At 34.4% G+C, this 14,759-nt stretch overlaps 1 long non-coding RNA gene and 1 other non-coding gene across 2 annotated transcripts; one reads left to right on the top strand and one right to left on the bottom strand.

The window, feature by feature from the left end:
- Window positions 1-5,321: 5,321 nt before the first annotated feature.
- Window positions 5,322-5,394, bottom strand: TRNAA-AGC (transfer RNA alanine (anticodon AGC)). The gene has a single exon. It is a non-coding gene; the product is annotated as a tRNA-Ala (tRNA).
- Window positions 5,395-5,637: 243 nt separating this feature from the next.
- Window positions 5,638-12,703, top strand: LOC142622436 (uncharacterized). The gene is made up of 3 exons (XR_012841910.1): window positions 5,638-5,774; window positions 9,355-9,739; window positions 12,152-12,703. It is a non-coding gene; the product is annotated as an uncharacterized LOC142622436 (long non-coding RNA).
- Window positions 12,704-14,759: the final 2,056 nt, after the last annotated feature.

The raw sequence follows: 14,759 nt of genomic DNA, 5'->3' as shown, positions 1-14,759 counted from the left end.
CCAGCTTCAACCTTAGCCCCTTAAATAAATCAGGGTACATGATATCTGCACCGCTGCCCTGATCAATCATCACCCTCTTCACGTCATAATTCCCTATCCTGAGAGTGACCATAAGAGCATCGTCATGGGGTTGGATGGTACTAGCTTTATCCTCCTCTGAAAATCCCAAGACGGGTAAATTCACCTTCAACCTCTTCGGCCTGCAGCATGCCTCTTCGGCCTGAGAATGGGAAACTGCCATTACCCTAGTGGGACCTGAGCCGGTCCTGCCAGGTGCAGCAAAGATGACGTTAATTGTTCCCAATGCCGGCCGAGATGGATTATTCTTCTGATTGTTTGAGCCGGATTGACTGCCCTGCCCATTAGGTTGACACAGGTGCTGCTTCAGTTTTCCTTCACTGACAAGCTGCTCCAAGTGATTCCAAAGGGTCTGACAGTTCTCGGTAGTGTGGCCCACGTCCTGATGGTACTGACAAAAGAGGTTCTGATTCCTCTTCGCGGGGTCTCCCGCCATCTTACTAGGCCACCTAAAGAAGGGCTCCTTACGAACTTTCTCCAGTAATTGGTGTACTGGTTCTCGGAACACAGTATTCACGGTCTGAGGGGCTGCCAAGCCGGACTGCCCGATGTAATCTCTTCTCGGCTGTCTGTTGTGGTATTTGTCCGACCTGAAATCCCTTCTCTCCTGCGGGATAACCTTCTCCTTACCATTTCCTTGCTGCTGGTCTTCTTCTACCCTTTTGTATTCGTCAATGCGATCCATGAGGCGACGTACGCTGCGGATGGGCTTTTTTGTCAAGGACTTCCTCAAGTCGTGATCAGTAGGAAGGCCAACCTTAAAGGTATTGAGCGCCACCTCATCAAAATCACCATCTATCTCGTTAAACATCTCCCAGTACCGGTCGGAGTATGCTTTCAACGTCTCCCCTTCCCTTATGGCCATGGATAACAGTGAGTCCAATGGCCGAGGCACTCTGTTACACGTGATAAATCGCGATGCAAATGCTCTAGTCAGCTCCCCAAACGAACCTACAGACCCCGATTTAAGGCCGTTGAACCACTTCATAGCAACAGGTCCCAAGCTAGAGGGGAAAACTTTACACATCAGGGTCTCATTATGAGAGTGCACTGCCATCCTCTGGTTAAAGTGACTCACGTGCTCCACCGGATCAGTCCGACCATTGTAGATGGTAAAGGTAGGCTGGGTGAACCTCCTGGGGAGCCTCCCCTTCTCAATCCTCCGTGAGAATGGCGATTTGGAGAGTTGGTGTAACGCCCGACTCATAGCATCATTCCCTAAGCCCCTGGAAGGGAGCTTCTTGTGCCTGCGAGTTGGAGGGTCGTCCTCCTCACAAGAGGACGTTGCGCTGGGGGGCGACCATGACCTCGAGCTGTAACTACTTCCCCGGACCTCCTCTGAAGAAGGATTAGATGAGGACGATGAATGCTTGCGTCTGACGCGGCGCAGTTTCCTTTTCAAATGATTAATCTCCTTCTGCATGGCCTTAGCACCATCCTCGTGGGTGGTGCTGCCCCCGCCATGAGTATGGCTCGCTCTAGGGTATTCTGTATGAACGCTTCTCTCACGATCCTTTCGACGCTCAAGACGCTCGAAAAGATCCTCAGGTTGTGATCCTTGAGACTCTGCATGGTGTGAGCCTAGGCTTGCCATAGTATCCCAGCTCCTTCCAGACTAGATTCCCCATAGACGGCGCCAATTGTAAGTGCACAATTGCACCTAGACCCAAAGACAATTATGGGCTCAGGCCCAATGAGCCTTAAACAATGAAATTTGTAGAGTGTGAGCTTGAAATCTAAGTTAGAGGTACTAAGAACTTGATGACAGGCTAAGGTGTGAAAAAACTTGTAAATAATAGATGATAATTGCAAATGGACCTCCTCGGACGTGAGCCGATGACCACTTCTGTATTAATTCTCTTTCTCTCTTAAAGGTTACAATTCTTAATTTCTTTCTTCGTTACTGACTGATCCCCCTTTTTCTTTGGCCTTCACCCCCTTTAAATACTTCTTCTCTTGATGCTTTATCCACGTGTTGCTCAAATCCCCTCCCCTCTAGATATTTCTTCTCTTAGTGCCTTTGAATAGTAACCAAAAGTTTCAGTTCTACTGTTCAGGGGTCACTTCCCCATTAATGCGGTCAGGGAGATAGGTGCAGAGTCTTTAATGTGGAGGTGGCAGCCTTTGCTCATGATATTTTTCTAACACCGGTGTATCTAAAAGGTTTAGGGTTTCCCCCTCTTAACCAACAATCTTTTCGAAATTCTGCCTTGACCTCCGTAGTGAATCTCCGAGTTCTCTTAGGTTTGTCCGAGGAGAAACTCACTCTCGGATGTGTCCTCGGACCCTCGGCGTATGAGCCGATTTGCAGTACTAACAGGTTCTTTAATTTTAGAGCAGGTCGGCCCTCCTTGCTAGAGCCCAAAGGCCCAAATGCCTGCTTGGGTCCTTTTACTCCCCACACCTACTTGCTAAAAATAATATATCTACTCTCTAAAAAATTCTAAGAATGATAATGAATATCATCATCTTCCAACAATAAACAACTGAGTTTTTTTAAGAAAAAATAAATAAATAAAAGAGAACAAAAGACATGTGTTATCAAATTTTTCATTAGATAAATTATAAATTTTGAAAATTTAAATCTAAAAAATCAACATTCTTTAGATAACAAATAAAACACCTTATATCATCATTCCAACTTTCTAAGAATTTCTACCATTTAAAACTCAAAATATGTAAAGAAAATTTTTGGGATGTTAAAATTTAGTAGGAGTAATTTACACATTACACAATAACATATTTTAAGAATCATAAGATTTCATTAGGGTTTAATTGAGAGAATAACAATATGACATATTTGCTCTTGATTTTAAAGTTTAAGGAAGAATTGTAAACTACCCTAAACATAAAGGATGAAAAGTGTTTTTTTCCTAAGTTTTTGTTTTTGTATGTAAAACTATGTGTTTTTACTTAAAATGGTGTGTAACAAAAAATATACAAGAAGTGAATCCAAAAAAATTGTATGTGAAATAGTGAATTTTGTCTCAACAAAGTTGATTAAACCAACAAAAAATTTCTAAAAACACAACAGAGTGATGCAACATTTTCATAATATTTTTACAATTTTGTTATATTTTATTTTAACTTGTAAAGAATTGACGGCTCAGTAGTTTTGAAAATATTGTGACGACATCAAGATGTCTTAACATTTTTCACAAAAAAAAAATGTTATGTCCATAAAATTTTCACAACAAATTATAAGTAGTAAGTTACTGGAAGTTGTTATTGGTGGGCAAAAAAATAGTTTCATTGGTAAGTTTAAATTAAAACTAACAACAAATTACCACCTTTGATTTGTTATGAAAGTGTTGTGAAAATTATTGTGGATGTAGCACTTCATTTTCACAAAACTTTTAGTTTTAGTTGAGGTTGATTCTAGTATGATATTTTATTATTTTATTTTGAACTATAATGAGTTAACACCTCAACAATTGTGAAAATATTGTGCCAATTTAGGGTGTTAATATTTTATTATAATGTGAAACAGCGCAAATTGGAGAAACCAAAAATAATACAGCAAATCTGCTATAGTTTTATGCATTCACACAAAAAAAAAAAAAACCAGCCAGCAAAACAGTAAAAATTGAACAAACCAAAACTACTGTAGCAAAATTACGGTAGCTTTTCCCATTCACTTTTTTTATATATAGAAATATACATTGCACTTACAATGTAAATTTATATTGTAAATGTAGGGACAAAAGGCCCAAAATATGTTTTTTGGGCCATAGGCTTAGCCGAGAAAGTTTGATTGTCCGAGGACAATTTAATGGTAATAGTGACGTTAAATTTACAGTCCCTAAAGCAAATGTAATAGGTGGTGGATGTGAATAATCTGAGGAAAACTACCTCCTCGACTGAGTACAATAAGGATCGAGTGGTATGTCACGGTAACTAGAATGATATTTCAAAAGGTCTTGGAGATAAAGATGTGTGGAAAGAAGGGGTACAAAGAGCAAGGGGGGTAGATAAAAATATCTTAGAGAAAGCTACTACCACTGCACCCGTATTAAATGCTCTGTGGCAAAGTCTCTGGCCGCATTTATGAGAAAGTGATACCTAAACAGTGATTGAGAGCCTTACAGCTATGATTTAGGGACTTCCAAAAGTGGCAGAGAGGACAAGGAGGAAGGCGGGGCAATTTGGATGAAGGAAAACAGAGGGACTATAAGAGAGGAAGAGGCCTGGTGAGTAAGGGAGAGAGATTTTTGTAAAGAATCTTTAAAGTGAGAAGAAAGATAAATATTCGGTTCTCGGCTTGAGTCCGGGAATATATTTCATCTTATAAACTTGTTCATCTATACGGTTTTGTGGGGTAAGGTCATTGCCATAATCGTTCAAACTTACTAAAATCAAGATTTCTAGCCCACACTCTGCAAATTTCATTGTATCGGGAATATATTTCATCTTATAAACTTATTTATCCATACGGTTTTGTGGGGTTAGGTCATTGCCATAACCATTCAAATTTACTAAAATCAAGATTTATAGCTCACACTTTACAAATTTCATTGTATTGGGCTCTTTGGGCCTACGTCCTCCTTTTTGTTGGGCTGGGGCATCAAAACGTGACCTTACAATAAACACATAAAAATTGACAAATGTTGTACACATTTGCAAAATTTGTATAATTTTTTTTTTTTTGCAAATATATATAATATTTGTCACTTTTTATGTATATACAATGTAAGCTTATATTACAAGTACAAAGTAAACATATAGAATCCTTAAAAAAAAAAAAATACTGTTTATAACATTGTTAAAGAGCCTATGGGCTCTTTTTATATATAGAATGCGTTTGGATAGCACAACACATCTACGTCCAGCCCGTTTTTTTTTTTTTTCCACGCGCATGTCACTGTTCATTGGCCATGAACAGTGATTTTAGGCCAATGAACAGTACTTTTTGGGATGAACAGTAATTTTTACCCATTAAAAAATTATTTTTGTACAGTATTTTCAGTTTTCAGTTTTCAGTAATAAGTTTTGTCCAAACGGACTTATAGTGAAAAGAGTAGGAGAGGAAGAGGAAACAGCTAATACGTAAGCTCAGTTTCAACTATAGGTTGAGAAGCTTGCTTTTGATGGCTTCAGTTTCTTCTTCTTGTTGCTTTATTTGCTTCATTCTCAGCTTTGATTATCATTGTTGCTTCCTGTTGTGGGATTTGGTTGATGGGCAAGAAAAAAAATATATTTGGTTTATATATTTGGATCAATTGGCAGAAAAAAAAAGGAAGAAATGGAGATGCGGGGTATCGATCCCCGTACCTCTCGCATGCTAAGCGAGCGCTCTACCATCTGAGCTACATCCCCATATTGCTGTTTGATTTCACGCTTCTAAAAGTTTACTCAGGCAATACTCGAAGTGTCGCTTCCGCTTCTTGTAGTCGAGTCTCTAGTCTCTCTACTACCACGTTTCTAGACTACTACCACCGCATTCGACTTGTTAGCTTTACATAACACGTTTCTTTTCCTCTTCATCTTCTCAAATCCCAAACAGTCATTTCGTCGAACACTGAGAGGACAATGCAAACGACTCCACTTCTCCACCCTCCGCCACCATATCCGTCCACCGTTCTGGACTTTACAACTCACCTGTCAACAATCAATCTCAATAAGAACAAAATTTAAATAGAACAAACCACGTGGCCGTACACCAAGACCCACGAACTTTATCATCAAATTTTGAAGAGGTAAGATAAAAAATCTGAAATCTTTTGCATGGTTCTAATGGTAGTTGCTTAACACATGTATTAGTAAATCCATCTGATGTTTGTGTTTGGGGTGTTTTTTTTTTTTCACAACATCTTTAGTGTTTAATGTTTGTTTAAGGTGATATAGTAATGAATGTGATTAATGCTTCTTACATCAACAACATAGTATTTTTTTTGTTTTATGTTTAAATATGATAAAATTTGCTGTAACTAGGAGATTTGAGGGTTACGGATGCTTGGTGGTTATGTCCTGCCATTTGGGAATGTGCAGTTTTCGGAGACTTATCTGCTATAGGTGAGACGGAGATCTGGGTCTGTTTCGGAATAGTTTATTTAGCTGAAAGCTCTGTAAAAAAAAGCTAAAAGCTAACTGAATAATACGGTGTAACCCATAAATTGTACCAAAAAGTATAATGAGACTTATAAATAATAGCAAAAACAAGTTAAAAACTCTAGTAAGTTTCAACTTTTGTCACTTCCTAAACTCACTCAGAAAAGCTAGTTTTGGTGGTTATTTGGTAAAAGGTAAGACAAAAAGCAAGTGGCTTGAAGCAAATAGTTTTTCCCAAATTGAGGAAGCTTGAATGTGATATAAAGTTTATAACATAGTGTAATTATTTGCTTTCTTGGTTAATGGGTTGCATTACATGATTTTCGTATAGTGAAAGACAAATTGCATACCAGTTCTTATGTTGACAACATGACCTTTTTGTGATTTAAAAAGCTTGATTGATTTTTGTCTAGTCTATGGTTATGTTGCTAGATTGAATTGTGTAATTTTCTGGTATAAATTCATATCCACAATTAATTTTCTAAAATAGCTTATTTAGTTTTTTGCTAAAAACTTTTTTTTTTCGCGTGTATGCTATAGTATACTTGTACTTTAATAAAGTGAGAAAAAGTGAAGTTTTAAAAAGTGAAGTTTTAAAAAATTGTATATAAAAGCTAAAAAGCAACAAGTTAGGTTATAAGTTAGTCTCAAACACGCATTATAGCCTGTGGGTGTCATATCTCACGTTGAAATAATGTGAATCAAGTTTTATGGCAATGGACTACCTAAATGGGGAATAATATTTCTATTAAAACCTAAATATGTCATGGGCATATTTTTGTCTGCCACCTTATGGGAGCTCTGATAAAATCTGAAAAATAATATGGTATTGAGAATTCACTGTTAAATAGTATGAATGCTGTGAAGTACGTTAGTAAAATTGCAAGTGATTTAAGTTAAGAGGTTCAGATAATTTTTGTAATAGGGCTGAGATGCAGGGGAATAATATGCTTATAGAATATTGTGGAATTTATTTTGAGATTGGGGTTAATGGGCTGGGCTGAAATTTGATACGAATAATATCAGTATGAACTATGATATTTATTAGAGAAAACTTTGTCGTGGCCTTGTTCTATGTTTTTATACTTGAAAGAAAGACATTAGTCTAATTGACTAATTGCCGTGTTTTTCTTACAATTTCTTGTTTCTTAGAATACATATTGTAGTTACTTTATTTGTGAGTGTTTTATTTTTATTTTTCGGGTTGGTACATTATGTTATTTGATGTGTGTAATTGTGTGTTTTGGGAATCTCTTAAAGGTGGTGTTAGGATTTCTTTGTTCCTATGAGAGTTTAGGTTGCGAGATTTATGAGAATAAAATTGCTAGTAATAAGTTGTAATCCTTGTCTTAGATGACGAGAACATTGAGACTTGAGCTCCTTTAGGGCTAAGATCGTAATCCTACTGGTTTTCAAGTAAGGGACTTGTGATATGAGTCATTTGTTAGACCATGAGATTTTATTACAAATTAATTATGTATTGAATTGTTATCTTCAATTATATTTCTCAAATTTCTCAACTGAAGCATTTCCCTAAGCTTTTAAAATATGATTATATTATTTCAATTGGTTGAGACTTAGTTACAGTTCCTTAAGTATGGTACCTTAGGTCCAATTAAATCAATCATGTGGTTGTATTGGTCAATAAGTTATATGGTTGAATTTATTTTTCCATGGGAGAGATAACATTATCTTGTTGTATTGGTCAATGCAACAACATGGTTGTATTTAATTGGAGAACTTAAGATACAACACCCAAGGAACCATACTAATGCTTTATACATTTTAATTATGTAAGAATATTTACATATTTTAAGAGAATGCCATATTAAGAATGTTGTGGAGGTGCTAAATTACGTCTAAAATATTTGAAAATTTTATGGATTTGAGAGTATAAATGAGCATTTGTGATGGCATGCTGTGAATTTAGCCAGTAAGGGCTAACAATAATGGTCTTCCATGGAAATAATGTTTTGGCCACTGAGCGTGAGAAGGAAAGTTATACTCATACTTGTTTGGCGCAAGGCCAGCTTAAGTTAAAGCCAATCACTCCCATTGTTTTTGAGTTAACCTACGGATTGTGATGAGTTATGGTGAAATACCAAGAATACCGGAACTGTGGAGAATGTTGGATTCTTGATCTACAGAGTTAGAACTCTTACTAAGCTTACATGCTTATCAAAAAGATTAACCAAAGATATTATGTGACGAACATTTATGTTATTATAATATTGAGAGAAATATTCTTAAGTATCTAGAAGTATGGTATAGTGTATTAGTTTTGTTTTCATATGACTGTACTTTGTTGTTCCAAGTTCTGCAGTACATGTTTTTTTTGTGAAAAAGCATGAATTGAGATTTACTTTATTCTAAGAAAGTTTTCTTGTAGTGTATCCACAGAATATAAAAAGCTTTAATGTATAAATACAATCTTACTAAAAATTCTCCTGTCAGCTAATTCTAACAGGCTTTACACTCACCCTTGTGTATTTTTAAAGAACTAGTGTTCTTTTCTTGAAAGCAATGACGGTGATAGAGATGACAAGAGGATCTGTAATTCCCTTTATCTTTGTTTTTCAGATTTGTGAGGCATTTTGTATAAAACCAAGATGCACTTGATTCCTATTTAGCGTAGATGTATTTTTTGGGTCTCTAGTTTGTTGGAACATATTAAACGCTTGATATTTTGTTGTTGTTGGTGTTTTTTTATTTTTTATTTTTTGATGAGTTAGAATTTTGTTGCATATTGCTGAAATTTAGAAAGAAAATATTTGTAGGTTACATGGAGATATTCATGGAGAAGATTCAGTCCTTGATGATTTCCTATCTACGTAGGGATGTAACATCTTAGATGTTTTGTTTTTATTAGGAAAGAATAGAGTACTTGTCTACAAATTTGTTTGGTTAATGTTAGTATTTAGTTGAACTTGGTATAATAGGTCAGGTATACTCACAAATCTCTGGATTACGGATCGTGGTTGTTACACTTCTTACTTACCAAATAGATCTTATGTAAATGTTAGTTTCCCAAAAATATGCAAGAAATTCATTTATATAATATAAATTTTATATACATTGTATAATGAATTATCAATTTATCACGTTAATGGAAAAAGTTAACAAATGCCCTAATGGCATTGGTTTATGAACTATTTTTAAAAACTTTTTATTGAACTGCTTTTTATATTTTCCATGAAAGTAATATTAAACTTCTTCATCCTTGGTTAGGCGCATGTGTTTTATCCCTTCTATTAGATCTTGTTCCATCCTAGCTAGTTGACCACCAAAATAGGATAACAAGCAACCTAATCAGGCCAAAGAAAAAGGACTCCTACGCTTTGAGAGAGAGAAGATCTCCTACGTTTCTAGAGAGAGGAAGACTTGAGAGACTCAAGAGAGGAAACCTCAGAGAGAAGACCACAAATGTGCAACATGTAAAAATAGCACAAAGTACCAACCAATAAAGCTACAAGGCCCTGGAAAGGTTGAGGATGGAGGAGGGCTTTGGATGCTGGAGTGGTGGTTATGTCTGACATTTGGGGATGTGAAGTGTTTTAAAAGAACCTGGAAAGGCTGAGGATGTTAGCACAACGGCTGAGGAGGCTTGAATGTGGTATGAATTTTATAACATATTGCAGTAATAAATTATATGCTTTCTTGGTTAATGGATTGCAATACATTATTTTTCTTATAGTGAGAGACAAATTGTATACCAGCTGTTATTTTGACAATATGTCCATTTTATGATTAGAATTCTTGAATTATTGTCTATTCTATGATTAGGTTGCTAGAATGAATTGTGTAATTATTATCAATTATAAAGAGAAAATTTTTTTTAATCATGTAATTTTTGTTGGGAGATAAACACTTTGGGGAGATTAATTGAATAATTAATATAATATATAGAGATATAATTTAACCAAAAAAGCCTAAGCCCAATGTGTATGTGTTCAATTCTATTATTATATTAACCACTTTTTTTTTTTTTGATAAGTATTAACCCCTCATTATTTTCATTATTATTTAATGTGAGAATTCACTCACACATGTGTATACCCAATAATTTTTTTGTATTTGTTCGCATGCACAATTATAAATGGATTGGATTGGAAAAAACATACCATACACCTAGTTGGCGGGTGTCATATCTAATGTTTAAATAAGGTGAATCAAGTTTTTCAGCAAATGGACTGCTACATAATGGAGAATAATTTTTCTCAAGGGCATATTATAGTCTGCTACCTTATGGGAAATTTAATAAAATATAAAAAATAATATGGTATTGAGAATTCACTGGTAATTATTATATATGCTGTGAAGTATGTTCGTAAAATTGCAAGTGATTTAAGTTTAGAGGTTCGAATAATTTTTGTATTAGGGCTGAGCTGCAGGGGAATATTATGCTTATAGAATGCTGTGGAAGTTTATTTTGAGACTAGGAGGCTGGGTTGTGCTGAAATTTGACATGAATAATATCCAGTATGTTATCTATTATCTATTATCTATTATAGAAAATTTTGATATGGCCTAATTCTATGTTTTATAGACGTTAGTCTAACTGCTATGTTTTTGTACTATTTCTTGTTTCTTAAAGTATTGCAGTAACTGCCAGTGCAATGCATGTTCTTCTCTTCTTCTCAAAAAAAAGAAAAAAAGAAAAAGAAAAAGAAAATACTGTAGTTACTTTGTTTTTGAATTGTTTTTTCTTTGGATTAGTGCATTATATTATTAGATTTTATTTTATTTTGATAAGTACATTATGTTATTAGATTTAGATGTGTGTAATTGTGTTTTGGGAATCTCTTTAAGGTGGGTTAGGATTTCTTTGATCCAGTGAGAGTTCAGGTTGCAAGATTGATGAGATCAAAATTGTTAGTATTAAGTTGTAATCTTTGGTTTAGATGACGAGAACAGTGAGACTGTACATCCGTACCTAAATTGTGCGCATTTCAATTATATAAAAAAAATTAAATATTTTATTTTAAGAAAACGATAAATTAAGAATGTTCTTGATATGCTATGTTACATCTAAAATATTTGGAAAAAAAAAGTATAGATTTGATAGTGTAAATGAGCATTTATGGTTAAGTGTTCTGGTATGCTCTGTAGCTAGGAAGAAGAAATTAACAATATACACTGGTTTGGTTTTCATGGAAATAATGTTTTGGCCACTAAGCCTCAGAAAAAAAAGTTGTACTCGCTATTGTTTGGCACAAGACTAACTTAAGGTAAAGCCAATCACCTTCATGGTTGATAAGTCATAACTTATAGGTTGCAATGAAATACCGAGAATGTTCGACATTGTGGAGATTGTTGGATGTTTGTTTGGAACTCTCACTAAGCTTACATGCTATTGCTTATCAAAAAGGTTAGCCAAAGATATCATATGACGAACGTTTATGCTATTATCATCGTGAGATAGATATTTCTAAAGTATCTAACTAGATATATGGATAGGATGATTATACTGCGATAATGTTGTTTTCTTATGAATGTACTATATATACTACTATGTTGTTCCAATATTAGTGCAGCAGCTGTGCAGTTCATGTTTGTTAGTGAAAAGCATGAGTTGAGATTTACTTATTTTTAAGATAGTTTTCTTGTAGTGTATCTGCAAATTATAGAAGGCATTCACGTATATATATAGATTCTTACTAAATTCTCATGTCACCTAACCCTCATAGGCTTTACAACTCACACATATCTATTTTTACAGCAAACAAGTTCTTTTCTCAATGTTAGAATATGTTAGATATCTCTAATCTTCGATCCCTAAACTCCATTGTTGAAGCTTAAGTTTGTGTGCACAGATTCTAACACTTAAAAGCACTTATCTTTTTCTTAGAAAATTATAAATCCTATGTCGAGTATAATCATTTCGACACTTTCCTACAATCTTGGAGACAATTTTTTACTTTGAGAAATTTTCCCTTATGTGAATAACCTGCTCTTTTCAACCCTTTTTGGAAATGGAGGGATCCAATCCCCCAAGCTAAAAGCAACTGCTGATTAAAACAAACAGGATGGAAATGGAATAGAAGGCCCAGCCAGTACATTTGAGGTAAAAAGGAAATGAAATGGTAATGGCTATAAAAAAATGCTGTGACCGTGAAGAATTAACCAAATTTCTTGAGCACTCGGACTGTCACTACAAAGTTGGAATCGATGAATTCGCTAACAAAGAAACAAGTGAAGCAGAGTAAAATTGCTACAGAGAGTAAGAGCAGGGATGTAGAGAGTTGTGAGTGGACTTGAAGGGGTCGGAGTGCTATAGCAATAGCCGATGTCAAGCAAAAAACAACCATAGTCTTGGTCCAGTCCTTTTTTGCAATGCTCAACTACCAATCCAGCTGGTTGAGGCGGTGCTGCTAGGTTGACAGCATCATCACAAGGTGGTGTTGGCCATGGAAGTTGCGGATCAAATTTCGACAAAATTTGGAGCGAAAGTTTGTTAAATGAAATGAGAAATTCCTTGAAACAATTTGTCAGGTTCATGTGTTGTGAGAGTTGACAAGAAATTTGCATGCAATGTATTTATATGATGGATAGCAGAGAATTCATAAAAAAAAAAAAATGATGGATAGGTCATATCTGATGGTTTGAGTTCACGACTCTTCTGGGGCCACAACGTATTTTAATGTACAGCCTATAGTTTGCATGTCCATTTTCTGTCCCATTTCTTCCTTCTTTTGCTTTGACTAAAGAAAAAAATTCATCTTCTAACTTTTTTTCCCCCCACTTGTGCTCTCTATCCCTATGTGTATACCCATCAGCCGGAAAGGATCTAGGCCTAATCCTTAAGGCCAATTACAAAAAGGCTCCTAGTAAATGTTTACTGCCGAACTTTTAACATTTTCCTGAACCAAATGTATAGCATTCGACATTTATATAAGCTGCACACACACACTTACACACACATATACTATACCAGAAATTTTATGAGAGTCATCTGGAAGCGAATAATTTCACGAAGAGTTGGTGTCAATGCAGTAGACTATTTTTGCCGAGTCAAAGAACGAAGAGCCAAAGTTACGTGCTTTTATTGGGAAAAAGTACTAAGAGGGTTAGTTTCAAATAATCAAATGTTTTAAGTTGTTTTGCTCTCCTTCACCTGTACCTATAGGCTATATTGATCGGGGAAAACAGAAGAATTAGGTATTTATCTGGGCAACTGATGGCCACACTTTATGAAATTAAGCCAAACAAGAAAACAAGAAAGTAATATAACATTTTCTTTCCCCAGTGTACAACCTCAAACTTTCTAAAAAAAATTTGGCTTTCCCTTTAGAGCCTCCACTAATTTGATTTTTTGTAATACCCGGAAACTAAACAGGACAATAATTTTAGCAAAAAAAAAATACAGTTTCTAATTAGAAGGCATCTCCAAAGATACACAACAATCACAACCATAAAATTGACCTAATTGTAAGAGCTAGACACATCAAATCTGCATTCTTCTCATGTTCATACCATTATGAAATTAAACTCAATTATTTGAAGGCTCTTTCCCTCAAACTAAACTTCTATAAATTATGGAGACTTTTGTGCTGGAATAATCACGCTTGAATGATTTAATAGGTTAAATAATCAATTATCTATATATATATATATATATATATCATATCATATATTATTATATAATAAAAGTTGGGTTTAGAAGTCATAGTTACGCCAAGTGGCTGCACCAAATTACAGAAATTTTTTTAGATTTTTTTAAAAATATATAACTTTCCTTCTTCTATAATTTCTAAGTTGATAAATATATTAATTTAATTACAATTCAAATTCTTCACCTGATCTAATCCTTATTTAATTATTGTACTATACTACACGTAAAAAGAATACATTTATATATAATAACAAAAGGTAGCAACGTGTATTATAAAAAAAAAAAAAAAAACAACAACGTAGAAGTCTAATGCTTTGCAGAAATTCAAGAAATTTTTTTAAAATTTTTAGATTTTAAAAAGAAAACATTTATATATATAAAAAAAATCTAATGCATTTTAAATTACAGCAATGTAGAAGTAGTGTAATCTAATTCTTCTTCTTTTTTAATTATTACACTAAAAAAAAAGGTTTAATGCATTTTAAATTGCAGCAATGTATACTACACTTAAAAAAGAGGTTTAATGCATCTTGAATTGCAGCAAGTAATATTAGATTAATATTAGACTTTTGTTCATTTCAACTTCTAATTACAAAGATCAACAAAAACTAATTAGATAAACCCGATCCGAATCAAATATAACTCCTAAAACTAATTAGATAAAACAAGAATACAAAAACTTCTAATTAAAATGAATTACAAGGAACAAAAAAAACTAATTAGATAAAGAGTAAGACACATAAAAATAAAAATAAAAAAACATAAAGGAGAAGATGAATTTGATCACAATTGAAATCTTATCCGCATCAAATACTACTTCCAAATATTAATATTTTACTATTATATAATGACTCCTTTAATTTTCAAACTAAGTCTTTCTCTCGGTTAAAAAAAAAGTCTCTCTCCCCCTCTCCTAGAAGCAGTTTGACAAGGAAGACATGGCAAAATTTCCTCAACAGTACATTTTTTAGAAAAAATTCGGTGGCTAGCATGTGTTTGAAGTTATTTAGTAAGTTGGACT

This window comes from Castanea sativa, chromosome 1 (genome assembly GCF_040712315.1).
Source record: "Castanea sativa cultivar Marrone di Chiusa Pesio chromosome 1, ASM4071231v1".
Classification (NCBI taxonomy): domain Eukaryota; kingdom Viridiplantae; phylum Streptophyta; class Magnoliopsida; order Fagales; family Fagaceae; genus Castanea; species Castanea sativa.
The sequence above is the reverse complement of the archived record's forward strand: the minus strand, read 5'-3'. Positions and strand labels throughout refer to the sequence as shown.